The sequence below is a fragment of the Podarcis tiliguerta genome, assembly GCF_965153285.1.
Source record: "Podarcis tiliguerta genome assembly, chromosome: 1".
Classification (NCBI taxonomy): Eukaryota; Metazoa; Chordata; class Lepidosauria; order Squamata; family Lacertidae; genus Podarcis; species Podarcis tiliguerta.
In genome coordinates this window covers 103501114-103519193 of record NC_139534.1, presented here as the reverse complement: position 1 = coordinate 103519193, position 18080 = coordinate 103501114, and the positions used below count along the sequence as shown (strand labels likewise).

At 45.9% G+C, this 18080-nt stretch overlaps 1 protein-coding gene across 1 annotated transcript in view; it reads right to left on the bottom strand.

Moving 5' to 3' along the window:
* Positions 1–1938: 1938 nt before the first annotated feature.
* Positions 1939–18080, bottom strand: part of SSTR1 (somatostatin receptor 1) — a 172505-nt gene continuing 156363 nt past the window's right edge. The window contains exon 2 of the transcript XR_014514390.1: positions 1939–1957. The gene's annotated coding sequence lies outside the window, so the exon portion shown is untranslated. The remainder of the gene's footprint in view (positions 1958–18080) is intronic.

Below are 18080 nucleotides of genomic sequence, written 5' to 3'. Positions count from 1 at the left end.
CGAAGAAACAACAACAGCAGCAACAACAACAAACAGTGGTTTTTAAATGGATAGTGTAATTTGAGATGTTTAGGGCTGGGCACAAACACAAACACATACCCCAGCCCAGGGCACTGACCTGACCCAGGGAGCACCAGGCCCAACCCCAAATCAGTTTTTTTTGTGTGTGTCTGTGTGTGTGTAACTAATGCTTAATTAGACTTAACTTGGTCCATCACCCTGATTTAAAATGGTGCCGGGCATCCAAACATTGACAAAAACCGCTGCCTCCTCTTTAGGAAACCCTGTGCCAAGTCTGGTGATATCTTCAGAGGCATCTAAATAGGTGTAGGATGGAAACATTCTGCCAAATTTGGCAAAGACCAGCATGGGCAGACCTTGGTAATATGCCATCCTGTGCAAGGCCAATATATGACGCCTTTCCCCTTAGCCCTTGTGGTGCCAGCTTAAACCAGGCTTCAGGAAGGAGGTGCAAGGATCTGGCAGGGTCCCAGACCCCGCCCACCTCCTTCCAAAAGCCTGGTAGGCACTTGCTCAGCTTTGGAAAGGAGGAAGGAGTCGTCTAGGACTCGGTAAGAGCCCTTCCTGAAGATGGGCAAACGCTTACCAGGCTTTGAGAAGGTGTCCTTCTTGGCTGCACTGCACAACCAGTTCAACTGTATCACTTGCACTGTCTTAAATCCGCCTCTGAGACTAGCCTGAACATGGCAGCTTTCCATGTTCCTATATTCCTAAAAAGAGGACGCTACTGTTCACACAAAACAGCTTTCACTGGTCTCCACTTGTGGGAGGAAGAGAGGGGAGAAGAAGTGTGTGCGTCTGAGGCACATTCTCATAACCCGTGCACAATAATTGACACCATTGCTCTGAGCATTCTGACTCCCTCATACATTTTCTTAGTGATTCCTAACGAGCTAAATGTTTGATAGACAGCAGATAGGAAAGATGCCTTCTATGTGCTTTCTGTACGTCAAGTTATCACTTTCATATTTAACTAGAATCCTCAGACTGTGAATCTAACTCTGTTGTATTATTTATCACCACTTTCTTTGACAAAAGCAAAGCATGCCCTATATATTCTACTGTTTGGAACATTTTGTTTTCCAGGCTGCTTTTTGAAGACCAGAAGCCTAGTCCTAATGCTTCCTGTGCCAACACATAATTAAAAAACAACACAACTGGTGGCTGTATTTGGGAGCCAAGAAGGAATTTGCCTACAAACAAACTGGGCCTGTTTGAGATTTTTGCCTTCCTCATAGCAGTTGTCACAACTTTCAGCTGAAAAGGCATTGGGTTGACTCCTTAGTCGATTACTGGGCTGTGTATATGAGATGGTGCATCTCCCCAACTTGAGCAGCTGCGATATCTCAGGCTACCCCAGTAAGAGGACTGGGTGGAAGATTCTGTCCCGAAGCCCAAATGTGGAGGCAGATGGGCCATAGAACTTCCATTGACAGCCTGGAGGGCCAGCTTCATTGACCTGCATCTTGAGATGACCCTTAATACCAGAGGTTTACACTTTTTGAAATATGGCAACCCTAACTTGGATTAACTAACTAACTAACTAACTAACTAACTAACTAGGATTAACTAACTAACAAACTAACAAGGGATGCGGGTAGCACTGTGGGTTAAACCACAGAGCCTAGGACTTGCTGATCAGAAGGTTGGTGGTTCGAATCCCTGTGACAGGGTGAGCTCCCGTTGCCCAGTCCCTGCTCCTGCAAACCTAGTAGTTTGAAAGCACGAAGTGCAAGTAGATAAATAGGTACCGCTCTGGCGGGAAGGTAAACGATGTTTCCGTGCGCTCCTCTGGTTCGCCAGAAGCGGCTTAGTCATGCTGGCCACATGACCCGGAAGCTGTATTGGCTCCCTTGGCCAATAAAGCGAGATGAGCGCCACAACCCCAGAGTCGGCCATGACTGGACCTAATGGTCAGGGGTCCCTTTACCTTTACCTAACTTGGAGAAGATCCCTAACTTGGCAGAGAGAGAGAGAGAGAGAGAGAGAGAGAGAGAGAGAGAGAGAGAAGAGACCTGAAATACAAGACAAACTGTCACAATACAGGACGTAGCATTTTACATTGAAATACAGGGCAATCCTGTATTATATAGGACAGATAGCAACCCTAGCATGGGCCTGCAATGAAGTCAGCTGCCATGGACTGACTGGGTGCCAAGGAATGGTGGGAGGCACCAGCTCCAGCTGGGGACCCCCCAGGGGAAGAATGCTCAGAGCCAGAGGACTGGTGATTGGACGATGACAAGTGGTCAGAGGGAGGAGCGAGAGCAGACTGGGAAGAGGAGGTGTCAGGAGCTGAAGAAGTAACAGGGTTTAGTGAGCAGGAAGAGGCTGTGGTAGAGGGGAATCCAAGCTCAGCAGCAGAAGCAAAATGTGTGTGTGTCAAGAGGCAGAGATGAAGCAGGCTGCTGAAGAAGCCATGGAAGTCTTTCCCGCTTGCTGTGACCATCTCCCCTCCTCCCTGGTCTCCCAGAACACAGAGATGAATGAAGAGGGTAGAGCAAAGAGAGACAAGACAAAGGAGTCTCAGATTACTGGGAAAGGAACCAGGGGAGAAGCCTTAGAGAGCAGTGGGAAGATGGGGACCTTCAGTCCTCGCAACTGCCCCATTGAGGCAACACCTCATGGGAAGAGTTGCTGTGATCACTAGGCCTGTGCTGTTTTGGCTTCTTTTAATGAAGAGCTCAAGAAGATCACTCTTTATTCAAAGAAACCAAACCATGGTGTTTTATTGCTGACCTCCCCCCATCTCCTGCTCCTGACATCAGCTTAGGAAAAATGTGCTTTTTCTGGCATATGCTTTTTTCTTGCCTAGATTCTAGAGCCTATCAATTTTAACCCACGCACTTGAGCTCAGCTGGGTCACGCATCTTTGAGGGAACAAGCTGAAGAGGCATCTATCTATATGTGTTTTACTTCTTCCCTGCCTGTTCTCTCTCAAAAACAGGCTTTTATCTGTGAATTGAATGGTCTATTCTGGACCCTGAGTATGATGATTCATTTGTCAAATATTCAGCTGGGTTATGGCAACCTGCATTTCTCTCTCAATATTGAGTTTATTCCCCCTAAAAAGAAAATGAGAGCTTTGTGTAATACAAATTAACCGGAACACACGGAGAAAGCAGCTTAATTGGCAGGGACAGCAGAAGGTATTGAGGGCCAGCTGTACCCCCTGCTCCACTCAGATGTGGGCCTTGATAGGTGCTTCTTTATGCTGACACCTGATGCCAACCCACTCTCCGATTGAAAGAAGAACCAGCAAAGCACCTTGGGGATATTTGCAGCAAAAACTGTGTTGGAACAGAGATTCTGACCAAGAAGTGCAGGCTCAGCAAAGCAGGTGCAAATGGGAATTAATTACACTGGATTAAAAACGTGCAAAAGTAAATAAAAAGTGACCCAGTGTATAAACTTCCATTGCAATTACACTTTCCAGTCACAGATTCAATGACAGCGAGAATGAACCTCTTTTTCACCACATTGTGAGGGCCTAAACAAATGTGTCAGAGTTTACACAGAGATTAAATCTCCAAATAAAAAAAATGAATGTGTGAACCCTGAGACAAATGTACCTCCAAAAATTAATGTCACCAATTTGTTACCAGCCCAGTAAGCATTCGTTTGTGTAGCCAAGGCTGTTTATAAAGGCAAGTAAGGTTTTTAATTAAGCCATCAGGTTACAATGCTCTTTGGACTATTCGACCCAGTAGGCATCTTATAATAATGAATGTCTTAATTTATTAATAACACCTTTGCATTTGACTGTAGTAATTGCAGTAACCTTTCCTTTTAACTCCAGTCTTATTGTAATGTAATAGGTTTCTCTGGGTGAAAGATATAATAAGTGCCATTAACTTCCCATGAAGTGGAAAGTTGATGTGTCACTCAACAGCCTGTTTAAAGGAAAGCAAATAGACAGGAGCATTCGATTTAAAATGTTATGTCCATATCACTCTTCTGAGATCAATAATTTCTTTGAAGATCTGTGTGACTCTCCCATTCATCAGGAATCTCATTTTTTAGATGACTAGAATGTACATTGCTCTTAAGTGAAAGCAAATATTAACATTACTTTGGCATTTCTTTGAAAACAGCCCGTTTTAGAGAATAATGAATCTTATCTTATTTTTTTGCTTTGTGACCTTTTCCATACTTTGCTAATAGGACTCAGCCCCTTTCATTGAGTAATTGGTGTGAAGACAGCCCCCATCACTGAATATATTGGCACAAAGGCATAATGAGGTGTGGGTGTATACCATCAGGGATGGGGCACGTGTGGCCTGCCAGAGGTTGCTGGACTACAATGGCATCATCCCTAACCATTGGCCATGCAGTCTGTCCATCTGTGGCTGATGGGAGCTGGGCTCTAACAACATGGGGGATGGGGAAACAGGTTCTCCACCCCTGACATAAAGGGCTTATTATATATATGAGAATGTGGCAAAAAATAAATGGAAGGCCACCTTCTGCTGCCCCAAATCTGGAGCTCTAACATGTATTGGAGTTACAGGTCTTCAACCACCTCACCTGCCAAATAATCGCAACAAAAATGTAGCCCCCAGTCTTTAGCTGCAGACGACCTTCTTTAGCTATAGTCTCACCCCTTCCTGGGCAACTCAAATCCTGGTCTTTGGATGATTTTTATTCAGTGGGTTATATTCAGTTAAGAAGGTGGTGGAGGGCAAATCCTCCTCTTCCTCCTCATCACTCAACTCTAAATTTTGCACCATGTGAGATGTGCACTTCCTGAATAATTCTAAATATATTGTTATACTCCACCCCCAACCTCTGCTGAGCGGTAGCATTCTAGGGGCTCCCAGAGCTGTTTCCGTAAGAAAATCAAGGCCCAGCGGTCTGCAGTGTCATAGAAATGTGGCTTATTCACACATGCAGTGATACCTCGGGTTACATACGCTTCAGGTCACAGACTCCACTAACCCAGAACTAGTAGTAGTTATGAACTTTGCTTCAGGATGAGAACAGAAATCGTGCTCCGGTGGCGCGGCAGCAGCAGGAGGCCCCGTTAGCTAAAGTGGTGCTTCAGGTTAAGAACAGTTTCAAGTTAAGAACGGACCTCTGGAATGAATTAAGTACTTAACCTGAGAACCACTGTATTTACACCTGGAAGCCTTCAGTGGAGTGGGTGCAGAACATTACACCCCAAGAGCTTCTCTCGTTGTTCCCCTCATGGCTTCAGCAAGCTCAGGTCCAAAGTGGCAGCCGGTCATGACCCCTGGTCTCTCAGTGCAGCCTCCTCCAACCAGCGCTGGATGGAGTTCTCCCTGTATCCTCCTCCTCCTTCCCCGCAGCCTTTGAAGAAAACCACTCCCCTTCTGCTTCTAGCATCCTCCCCCACCCATCACCCTGGCAACCTTTGTTTCAAAAGCATCCTGCAAATAGCACCTTTTCGGTGACATCCTAGCAGCCTCTCCTTTTCTTGTCCAATGTGGGATGGACATAGCCAAAGGGAGAGTCTGTGTTTTTTAATGAAGGCTGCTTGAAAAAATGGGGTGGGGGTGGGAATTGCCAGCCGTAGGCAATCCAGGTACTATGAGTTCAAAGAGCGTAATCTGCAGAAGAGAGGCCCTCCTACCTCACCTGACTTACGAAGCAGTCACTTAAAGTACTCTGATTGTTGCCTGATCTCTACAGCAGTTGTTTACCTGAGAGTCTAAGCAGGCCTTAAAATGGTGATTGCATTGTTATGCTAAGCAGTTTAATTAGAGTTGTTGTGGAGGATATGTGCAGAATATATCTGTATGTGTATCGCAAATCTCTTTAAGTGGGATGTGAAGTCATAAAAGGACAATTTAATTTTAGATGGCAAATGTGGTGTTCTTAATGGGGGGGGGGGCACCCAGGCTGCAATGAATATTCATTGTTACACCGTTATGATTTGCCAAGCACAAAGTTCACCGTGAAGTAGCAAAATCTTTTCTCCCCACACCCTGCAGAAAAGGTTGAAGACTGCCTGGAGCCACGTCTGCTCAGTATTATGATTATGAATTATTTAAGGTCAATTCTGCATGTTTAATCAGAACTTTTTTTTGGCAGACTTGTCCCTCCTCCCTGGCCTTTATAACAATGCATTTAAATGATCAACATTTGAAAATTTCTCTACCATAAATGCACCCTGCTCTTCTGCTTTATGTCTGAGCTGTAAGCCAGGAGAGTCTTTAAAAAAAGTTTTTGTTTGCCTAGAAATCAACAGCAGCTTTGCCACTAGATTCCTTGATGCTGCCTATGCACAGGCAAAGTGTTGAAATTCAAGCTGTCAGGTAGAAACCACTGTAAATTGCTGCATATAGCAGGGGGCTGGACATCACTGCTTATTGTAGGGTAACCAGCCTCATCACTGCTTATTGTAGGGTAACCAGCAGGCTTGAGTCTAATTGGTGTATGAAAGAGTTAAAACCATAGAGTAAGCTGTCCTTCCAGGCCTAGCCTAAACCTTTGTTATTCCTCTCTACATGAGGAATTCAGTTTGTAAGGATCTCCGAGCTGGTTGCTGCAGTGCATGGCTTTAACCAGCCTCTTATTTCAGACCAAAATGGAGTTCAAAACTAGTGTTTTTCTATAACAATAATTTATAAACTTTTACCTTTTGTAACAAAGCAACATTTTGACTACCTGTGCGTATGGAAAAGCACATGAATTTGACTTTGGAAGAGTTTTGTAAGTAAACCACTTTATGACTTAGCAAATGTGTGGTCTATCTGTGCTAGCAGTGTGGGAAAGCTTCAGAAAAAAACTTTTAAAAGAGGACATTTTGGGACTCACTGGAAGGGCACATTTTAAGGGTTTTCCAGCCGATATTTCCATGTGTTTCTTTGCTGCAAGTTTTGTAATGTTAAATCTCTGCTGGGGTTCTCTCACCAAAAAGTACCTGTCCCAAACTTGGGTCTTGGCTTCCAGGATTCCAACATTTATTGTGTGTAGTAAAAATGTCACCACACAGAAGACATCTCTAGAAAAAAAAAGATAAAGTGGCCTTCACATGGCAAACATTAACATGTGCACAGTCTTGAAGCTGCTCAGCAAATTTATTTGTTTAGAATATATAAAGGCCAACCAATAGCAAGAGTTGTGTTAAGTTGTGGGTGAACATATCAGACGACACAGCGATTCTTCAAACAGCTCTTGTTTATTCAGAGGCCAGAACAGAACGGAATTGAAGGGTTCAGTCAGCCTGCTTATATAGAGCTCCAGTGCAACATAATTGTAACAACTTTCTAAAACTATCCAATCACTGAACGTCACTTTCGATCCCTTATTTGCATAACTATCTACAATATCCCCCTGCTGGCCCAGGGTGAGAACTTCAGTACATAACAAGTTGACTGTGTGACCTATATCAAGAAATAAAATGCAGTTCCAGTCCCTGTCCTTGTCCCTGGAAATGGTTATTTATCTTCTGCTTTTCTTGCATGTATGAATATATATATAATTATATGCAAGAAGTCTTTATTGATCTTTAATTTTGATTTGTTGGGGAGAAATTATACAAATAAGTCATGTCAGACTAACCTGATCTCGTTTTTTGACAGAATTACAAGCCTGGTAGATGAAGGGAACGCAGTGGATGTAGTCTACCTTGATTTCAGCAAGGCATTTGACAAGGTGCCCCATGATATTCTTGTAAAGAAGCTGGTAAAATGCAGTCTTGACTATGCTACCACTCAGTGGATTTGTAACTGGCTGACTGACCGGACCCAAAGGGTGCTTGTTGTGTATTGAGTCAAAGGATTTTATATCTGTATTATTATTGTCTATATTTGCATTAGGGTAAAGTAACTGCCTTTTGGTTTCAGGGGGTACAGCTACTATTGGTTCATTTAAACTGCTGTATTTGGATCCTCTGTCTTATTGGTTTCCTCCAAAAGGCAGGACTGTGATTGCCTGATATTGTTCCCTCCAAAATGTATCCTTTCTAGCTAGTCCCCTGTCCCTATAAATGTAGCTTTCCCCTCCTCAGTCTTGAGTCTTGTTTGCTGTAATAAAGAAGTGTTACTAGAGAACTGTCTCCAGCAGATTATGTCAAGAGAGCTGAAATCACAAACCCCACGTCACAACAACTGGCGACGAAGGTGGGATCCGGAATGCTGAGGAGCGGTTAAACGCAGCCCTGCCTCAGAGTCCGGATTGCAGCTAAGAACAAGACTCACTGGCCAGCTGAGAAGACGACCCTGCCACAGGACAATGGAGAGTCCAAGGGTATTGGAGCCCTTCCAGCCATCAGAGCCCCACACGTGGGAAGACTACGTCGAACGCTTCGAGTTCTTCGCAGTGGCTCAAGGGATCACCGATGCCAGCAAAAGAAGGGCCACATTCCTGAGCTACTGTGGGCCTGAGACCTTCAAGCTGGCCAAGGCATTGCTTGCTCCAGCGAAGCTAAGTGAGACATCTCTCAAAGATATTCTTGCCTGCCTAACAAGCCATTTGGCGCCTACTGAGACCAAGATGGCCCGGCGGATGGAGTTTCATGAGAGGCAGCAGCGTGCTGGGGAGTCTGTATCTGCATTTCTAGCTGAACTGCGGAAGCTCGCTCAGCACTGCGACTTCCAAAATCTGGAAGAGACTCTCCTGGATCGGTTTATCGGTGGTCTGAGCAGCAAGAAAGCCAGAAGACGCATCGTGGCTAAAGAAGAGGTTACCCTTGCTTCAGCCTTGAAGGAGGCCACCGCCACGGAGAATTATGAAAGAGAGGAGCTTGATGCCAGTCGCAAGGCCCCTAAGCCACAGATAGAAGTTGCGCATGCCATGGACGAGCTAGAGGCTACTCCGAGCCAGAGCCCAGTCCGTGGGGTCGAGTCAGTGCGTCAGGCCTGCACAGTGCACAAAGATCACCGAGGCAGGTGTCCAGGTTGTGGCGGAAACCATGAGCGGAAGAGTTGTCGTTTCCGGGATGCTATGTGCCGGACGTGCGGGAAGACAGGTCACATCGCCAGGGTCTGTAGATCGGCGGCGTTGGGAGCGACAGGAACACCTAGACTGGAGCATCGCAGACCGCCCACAGCAACCCATTTTCTAAAGGACTGCCACTATGTAACGGAGATCAACGGGAGGGTCGTGCAGTTCCCAGCGCAAGGCAAGGCACACGTCAAGGTGAAGATTGAGGGTCAGCAGTGCGACATGGAGGTGGACTCCGGATCTGGATTCACTATCGTGTCGGACCAGACCGCGAGGACATTCTTCCCCAGGGGTAAGTTGCCCCCTCTGGAGCCCTTCCCGGCAACCTTGCAGTCATACTCAGCGGGCCGCATCCATGTTATGGGAATGTGTGCCGTGAGAGTTCAGTTCCGGGACAAACAGGCTGTACTCAAACTGGTGATTGCGAAGGGCAGTCGCCCCAGTCTCCTGGGCACTGACTGGTTCCCCGCCCTGGGACTGAGTATATCAGGGCTTAATTCAATCCAAACCTGCCCTGAGATGAGCGAGGCATTATGCAAAGAGTTTGCTGGTCTCTTTAATGGAAAACTGGGTTGTTATAAAGGGCCCCCAGTTGACTTCGAGTTGGACCCTGGGGTGGCCCCAATCCGACTCAAACCAAGGCGAGTGCCATTTGCACTGCAACCCAAGATCGAAGCAGAGCTGGATAAATTGGTCAAGCAGGGAGTTCTCTCACCCGTGGACTCTGCTAAGTGGGAGACTCCAATCGTCACGCCCCTTAAAGCAAATGGGGAAGTCAGGATCTGTGCAGATTACAAATGTACTATCAATAAGGCACTCAGGGGAAACTCATACCCCATTCCAGTCGTATCACATCTGTTGGCTAAACTGGCTGGGGGCAAGGTGTTTGCCAAAATTGACCTGGCACAAGCCTACCAACAGCTGCCAGTAACCCCACAATCAGCGGAAGCACAGACTATTGTCACACATAAAGGGGCGTTCAGAGTTAACAGATTACAATTTGGAGTTTGTGTGGCCCCAGGGATTTTTCAAGGGCTCATGGAACGCCTGTTAAGAGGTCTGCCGGGGGTCTTGCCATTTTTTGATGACGTTTTGATTGCTGGAAAAGACCCACAGGAACTGGTTGCGCGTGTCCGTGCAGTGTTGCTCAAGTTCAAGGAGGTGGGGTTGCAACTGAAAAAGGAAAAATGCAGTTTTGGGGTGCCAGCTGTGGATTTCTTGGGGTTTAAAATTGATGCATCAGGCATCCACCCCACAGATGCTAAGATTAAGGCCATCATCGAGGCACCACGACCACAGAACAAGACGGAGTTGCAGTCATTCCTGGGACTTATTAACTTTTATCATTCGTTCTTACCCCATAAAGCTTCGGTAGCTGAACCATTACATAGACTGTTGCAGAAAAAGAATGTGTGGCGATGGGGGCAGGGGCAGCAGAAGGCTTTTGACTCCTTGCGAAGAATGCTGAGTAGCGGGAGCGTCCTTGCTCATTATGATGAGTCAAAGCCGCTGGTCCTGGCATGTGATGCCTCTCAATACGGCCTGGGGGCGGTGCTGAGTCATAGGGAACTGGATGGGTCGGAAAAGCCCATCTCTTTCTATTCCCGTACGTTGTCGCCCACGGAGCGCAACTATGCTCAAATTGACAAAGAGGCGCTTGCAATTGTGGCAGGAATCAAAAAGTTCCATGATTATGTGTACGGTCGCCATTTCTCCATTGAAACGGACCACAAACCACTGTTAGGGTTGTTCAACCCGAACAAACAAACGCCACAAATTCTCTCCCCCAGAATGTTGCGTTGGTCTATATTCCTGAACGGGTTCCAGTACACCTTGACCCATGTGCCGGGGAAACGGTTGTGCCACGCTGATGCGCTGAGTCGATTGCCCCTTCCTGGCGGGAGCAATGAGGATCCCGCTCCAGCGGAGCACATAATGATGCTGGAAACACTTCCGGGGGCTCCTGTAACGGCTACTGATATAGCTGAGAAAACGAGGAAAGATGCTGTTCTCTCCCGTGTGCTCACTTGGGTGGGGAGGGGGTGGCCAGGTGGTCCGCATGAAGACAAATTCAGGCCTTATGCGACAAGGCAGCACGAGTTGTCCATGCATAAGGGTTGTCTCCTGTGGGGAGATAGGGTGATCATCCCAGCACCACTGAGAAACAGGGTGCTTGAGACGCTTCACATGGGACACCCGGGAATGGTCAGGATGAAGTCGCTAGCCCGATGTTATGTGTGGTGGCCTGGAATGGACCAGAACATAGAACAATGGGTACGAACATGTAAGGCATGCCAAGAGGTGCGGCCAGAAGTGGCCAGAGCACCAGTTCACTGGTGGGAGCAGTCCAGATCTCCCTGGAGCCGGCTGCACTTAGATTTTGCTGGGCCATTCCAGGGGAAGGTCTTTTTGGTTGTCGTCGATGCATATTCCAAATGGTTAGAAGTGGCGATGGTCCCTAGCATGGCATCAGCTGCCGTAATCAAGGTGTTGAGGCAGCTGTTTGCAACCCACGGGTTACCTGAGACCATTGTATCAGATAATGGGGCAGCTTTTGTATCCCAAGAATTCAGGGCATTCTTGGCTGATAACTTCATAAGAGGGGTCACATCCGCGCCCTTTCACCCATCCTCCAATGGGCAGGTTGAGCGCATGGTAAGAACAGCCAAAGAATCCATTGCGCGCTTAATGGAGGGTAACTGGTCAGCTCGCATCGCGCGAATGTTATTTTTGCAGCATGCGACGCCGTGTACTGCGACGGGCAAGTCGCCAGCTGAGCTGCTCTTGGGTAGAAGACTGGTAACGGTGCTGGATTATGTCCACCCGGATAAAATGCCAAACCATAATTCAAGAGCAAACCCCCAGGCTGAGACTGACACAACAAGGTATCTCGCCCCTGAAGATCTGGTCTGGGTGAGGAACTATTCACGAGGTTCGCGGTGGGTGGCTGGTGTGGTCACCCGGGCTAGTGGACCTGTGTCCTATTATGTAACCTTGGAAAATGGGCAAGTTTGGAAGAGACATATAGATCAGCTGAGGCGCAGGGCGCTCAGCAGGGAGGAGTCAGATAATTCATCCCTGGCTAACGACGCAGAGCTGCAAGACCAGAGTGAAAATGGCCCAGAGGTGCAGTCACCAGGGGCTTCAGCAAATGAACCAGGGTCTGCTAGTCCTCATGATGACGAGGTACAGGTAGGGAACCCTGAGATGTCTGGGACTCCATCTGTTCCTGAGGAAACCCCTATAGCAGCCCCTCTACCACAGGTAACACCCAATCCAGAACCGGCAACGCCTGTTGTCAGGAGATCAAGTAGAAGTTGTAGGGCCCCACAGTACCTGAGAGATTACGTCTGCTGTGCTCACTAGGGGGGAAGGGGTGTTGTGTATTGAGTCAAAGGATTTTATATCTGTATTATTATTGTCTATATTTGCATTAGGGTAAAGTAACTGCCTTTTGGTTTCAGGGGGTACAGCTACTATTGGTTCATTTAAACTGCTGTATTTGGATCCTCTGTCTTATTGGTTTCCTCCAAAAGGCAGGACTGTGATTGCCTGATATTGTTCCCTCCAAAATGTATCCTTTCTAGCTAGTCCCCTGTCCCTATAAATGTAGCTTTCCCCTCCTCAGTCTTGAGTCTTGTTTGCTGTAATAAAGAAGTGTTACTAGAGAACTGTCTCCAGCAGATTATGTCAAGAGAGCTGAAATCACAAACCCCACGTCACAACAGTGCTCATCAATGGTTCCTCTTCATCCTGGAGAAGAGTGACTAGTGGGGTGCTACAGGGTTCTGTCTTGGGCCTGGTCTTATTCAACATCTTTATCAACGACTTGGATGATGGACTCAAGGGCATCCTGATCAAATTTGCAGATGACACCAAACTGGGAGGGGTGGCTAACACCCCAGAGGACAGGATCACACTTCAAAATGACCTTGACAGATTAGAGAACTGGGCCAAAACAAACAAGATGAATTTTAACAGGGAGAAATGTAAAGTATTGCACTTGTAATAAACACAAAAGTTAATGGTGTTCTGCCAAGGCAGGTTTTTGGTGTCCTCTGTAGTTTAATATTTTGTGTGCATTCTTGGCTACAAAATTTAAAAAAGACAGCCAACCATAAATTGAACGTCATATTTCTTGGATATGGATTGAACCATGTAGCTACATTATTAAAAATTTACAACCTGTTTTACATCTTACATAAAACACACTTTCTACAAAGATGGCTGGAGGCAAAAAGCAAAACTCATAGAAGCTTGTAAACGTATGATGAGGCTTTGGTTTCAGCATTGCATGAAAGGAAATGTTCGCCCACCGAAAGAATAAAATCATGCTCCACATAGCACAAGAAAATAAGTATTATTAGATATAATTTTTACTTTGGCTAATTTAATTATCCTTTCCTCTAATGATGACAACTTCCAGTTCTGAGGGGGGGCAACTTTGAAAGTAGCAATTTTTACTAAGAATTTAAAATTTGGAACCAGTTATTGATCCCATGGAATCATCCAGAGGGCATCCCAAGAACCATAGGATCTATAGGTCAATGGGACTGTCCCCTCTATGCCTGAACTACAACTCCCATCAGCCCCAGCAAGCCTGGCCAATGGCAAGAGATGATGGGAGGTGTAGTCAAAGAACAACAGGAAAGCTGTGATGGCCTGGGATTTAGACTCGGATGCTGAACCTGAGGAATCCCAGCCTGCCCAGGATTCCCTGCCTCCAGAACCAGCTGAGCCAGGGCTGGGGCTTGAGCCTGAAGGATCCCCACCTGTGCTGGATCCTCAGGTACAGGCATCAGCTGAGTCTGCTCTCAATGGAGGACCCATTGCCTGCAGGTGCTCCACTCTCAGCCCCGTCAGAGGAAGCTGAGGTTGCCTCTGGGTCCGGTAACCCTCCAGCCTCTCCTGAGCTGCAGAGGCTCAGGGCAGAGAGGTGGAGGGAACTAAGTTCCCGCAGGAGGAGTGCTCACTTCCAGGCCAGGAGAGGCGAGTCACCAGAGGATTGGGGCTGCCCCATGCCTCGAGGCAGATAAAAGCCGACCAGCCCCAGTCTGCGGGAGCAACATTGTTGGTTGCTAGTTCCTGCCTGAACCCTGTCCTGCTTTCCTGCCTGAGGGCTAACCCACTCTGGCTCCCTGCTTGCAAGCCTGTTCCTGACTTCACCCGGCTCCCTGCCCTGCACCGAGCTTCAGCTACTACGGACTGCTTCCACGTTGCACCTTTGAGCATGGACCAGACTTGGACCTTGCCTCTCAGGTAACCCATGGGACCAGCACAAAAGCCAAAGGTTCCCCTCACCTGCTGTATGCAGAGAAGGAGATTTGCAGGCAGAACAGGTGGTCGGCCCATGGAGACCTCCTGGTTGCATCCATGGAAGTTATCCCTTCTCCACACTCAGAGGAGGGGAGAAGAGATATGTTGGTGGCAGGTCATGTTAGGTTTGGGTTCCTTAGCCGTATCCCCTGAATACTAGGTGTGCTTTTTTGCTTGAAATCTTTTAAATAGATAAAAATACAAATTTCCTCACATCCCTCTGGGGTTGAGAGGAAAATATGCCAACCCTGAAGCTTCTTTCCCAGCCAGACAGCCAGCAACCAGCTGCACTTCCCACTTCTGTTATGGTTGACACAAGTATAGCAGAGCTCAGGGTTTGGCAGTTGTCATATTCTACCTTCCCCATCCTTACTTAATTGCTCTTCCTGTTAATTAATTTTTGCATGCCACTTGAGAGCAGGTACCTAACGAGCCTGAAACCACAGGGTTTTACTTGCACAGCTCTTGCATTTTTACAATTGCATGGATGAAACAGATCAGTGTTTGATTAAGCAATTTTGAAGTTATTGTAATTTTATGTTGGGTTTTGGTAGGAAATTGGGCCTTTTAAATATGTTTTACCAGAAATCCTTTTTTTAAAAAACTGTGTGTTCATCATGATTTGTGCTCATGATAGTATCGGGGCAGTTATACAGAAATCTCTCTTCCAGAAGTTTTGAGAACCTGCAGAAGTTTTGAGATGGACATACTGTTTATTTCCATTTAGTGCTTGTCCTGCAACCTCCATCTTTCTAAATCATGAATGTTCCACTTCATTTTTTGTCCTGCTTTTGTTGCACTAGAGTGCAGGTGTTCTCTTTCAGACAGCATAATGCAAGAACACTGGGGAAGCATTGCAGAGTAACTAATAAAATGGAACGTTCTGTGGACAGTCCAGTATAAATCCACTACTAATCCACTGTTATTGTTTCAATGATATGTTGCAGAATGTTGCAGTGCACATGACACCTCCTTCCTCAGAAACTGGAGGGACCATATATGAGATAGAGAAAGGTTCATAAAGAGCCTTTCACTGGTCCACGCTAAATCAAACTTATTCTTAAAATACGCAGATCAACTAAAAACTTGTTTTTAAAAATGAAGGATTCCAAGTCGGTATTTCACCAGAGGGCACTATCTTTCCAGTTTCCAGTACAAATCACAAGTACTAGAACAGATATTTTAACTTCACGGGAGCTTTTAAAGTCATCTATATATAGTCACAGGATTTTGAAATATTTTTAAGCTCTGAACTGACTAAACTCCCACTAATGCTGTATTGCTGTCTGTATAGGGAAATATTTTATACAGAATGTTTCATTTTAAAATGACATGACTCAAGTAAATATTGAGTATGATTGACATCAGCTACCTAATTCTAGATATCAATCCCCCCCCAACCTCCCATTCTTTTCTCTGCAGTTTGTACCCCACTCATATTTTCACACAAGTGTTAGGATAAGGTTCAGGTGGTGTGGTGGTATCCTGGAAGGGAGGCTGGAGCAAACTTTGAGGAGGGGTGTGTGCGGATCTAGGATTTGTGGGATGGTGCAGAAGGAAAGGAGAGCAGCGCTCCAGATTGCATCACACCTTGTAGAAGAAGAAGAAGAAGAAGAAGAGGAGGAGTTTGGATTTGATATCACGCTTTATCACTGCCTGAAGGAATCTCAAAGCGGCTAAGATTCTCCTTTCCCTTCCTCCCCCACAACAAACACTCTGTGAGGTGAGTGGGGCTGAGAGACTTCAGAAAAGTGTGACTAGCCCAAGATCACCCAGCAGCTGCATGCAGAGGAGCAGAGACGCGAACCCGGTTCCCCAGATTACGAGTCTACTGCTCTTAACCACTACACCACACTGGCTCTCAAGTGTGCACATGCACCTATCAGATCTTTCACTGATTGGCCACATTGGAGAATGCAGGGATGGGAAATATGTGTTGTGCCCGAAGAGCCATCTGCTACCTGGTATTTGGCCAATAAAAGTGGGTGCACGTGAGGCTCAAACACTTGCCTCTTGAGACAACGCAAGCTTATTGTTACGTCCGAATCAAGCTTACTTCTGTATGCCCTAATTTTGTCCCTTCTGAATCCTAATTTCAAATTTCTTCTAGAGATTCAAAATCCACAACACTTTCAACTAGACCCAATTTATGAATCGCATTTGCACTAACCCATATTATGTAATAAGGATAGATCAATTTTTCTTCTTCTGCGTTTTCTGTATATTTTAAACTTTTTTAACCTCTTGTGAACAGAATGTGCATGCTCGGGTACCAAACCACCCGCATTCTTGTAGCATTGTAACTCTTTAACACAAAAAGCCCATCTTCATTGTGCTCGCGGTAAACAGCACGTGGGCTAGAACTGCTTATGCAGCCTTAAGATCATAAGGACTATGGCCCAGTTCACCTGTGAACAGGTGTATAAACACCCCAGCGCCTTTGGCTGCGTTCAGCAATTTGTAATATTGAATGAACTGCCATGCAAATCCATAATGGATTTTCTGTGGAAATTTGCTACTTGAGGCAGGGAAGCCGACATGAAAACGGAATTCTGTCTGAGGCTTCTGCGCTGCCCATGCCTCGATGGAACATCTGAAATGTTCAATGTTCAGGATTAATGAACTGCTTACCAGCTGTCATTTTCCTTTCGTGAGACTCTGGAGGACAGTTATCACACCCACAGCGGGAAGCTATTTATTGGAATAGTTATACTTGCCGCAGACACTTCTGCTCCAATAATCTACTCTGCTTTACAGGGCGCCTGAATGCTGTAGGATAAGAACTGATTACAGAATGAAGGGAGCAAGAATGTGGTGAAAAAATTCTCTGTAATTGAAATGTCACAGTATGTTAAGCAAGGGCAAAGCGAGGCAACTGTTTTATTCTTAGTGCTCATTTCTGAAGAAAAGGAAAATTGCTAGAATAATTTTTGTCCCGGATGAAAACTAATTAAGTGTTTGATGCTGAGCTGGTTTTTAGGTGAATAATGGCAAGACATGACATCTGAATTGCTTGGATGTGTCTTCAAAATGTCACAGTATATGAACAGGGAAGGGTGGGGATGTTAAGTCAACAATTATAAGATGGCAACAGATTTGGGGAGGGGGAGGGGGAGAGACGGTGTTTATTCTGAGCCCCCTTCTTTTCTGTGGTGGCACCCCAAATCATAGCTGTCAACTTTTCCCTTTTTTAAGGGACATTCCCTTATTCCAAATAGGATTCCTCGCAAGAAAAGGGAAAAGTTGACAGCTATGCCCCAAATTTAGAATGCCTTTCCTAGGGAGCCCCATCTCTCATGTCTATATTACATGCATTTCTGAGGCATTTCTTTCCCAACCAATTTAGAGTGTAGAATTATTGTTTTGAGGGTGTGTGTGGAATTGTGTGTTACATTGTTTCTAGCTTTTCGACTAGCTGTATTTTGCTTTGTTTATATGTTGGTTTAAGACTGCATTGCTCTGCTCTGCTAATTTTATCCACACCTCTGTACACCACCTTGGAACAAAGGATGGTTTTAATATATTATAAATAAACAAATAAGCTACCTGCTGGCAGACAGCAGCCATCACCAGTAACTGCCCATTTATTTCAGTGGTATTCTCTGAGTAAGGATGAGTGATTCAGGAGGGGAGTGTGGGGAGGAGGGTTGCACAATGACTCACCCTAGTGCCATTGTTCTGATTGAATTCATGCAACATAACTACCTTTATTTCGTTTTTAGCCAGGAGAACCCATTGTGGAATGCCTGTATCATGTGAAATCTGGACCTAAGAAACAGTTAATTAATGGGAATGCTAAAATTGGCACTGTGACTGTTGTACAGTTTTACTCT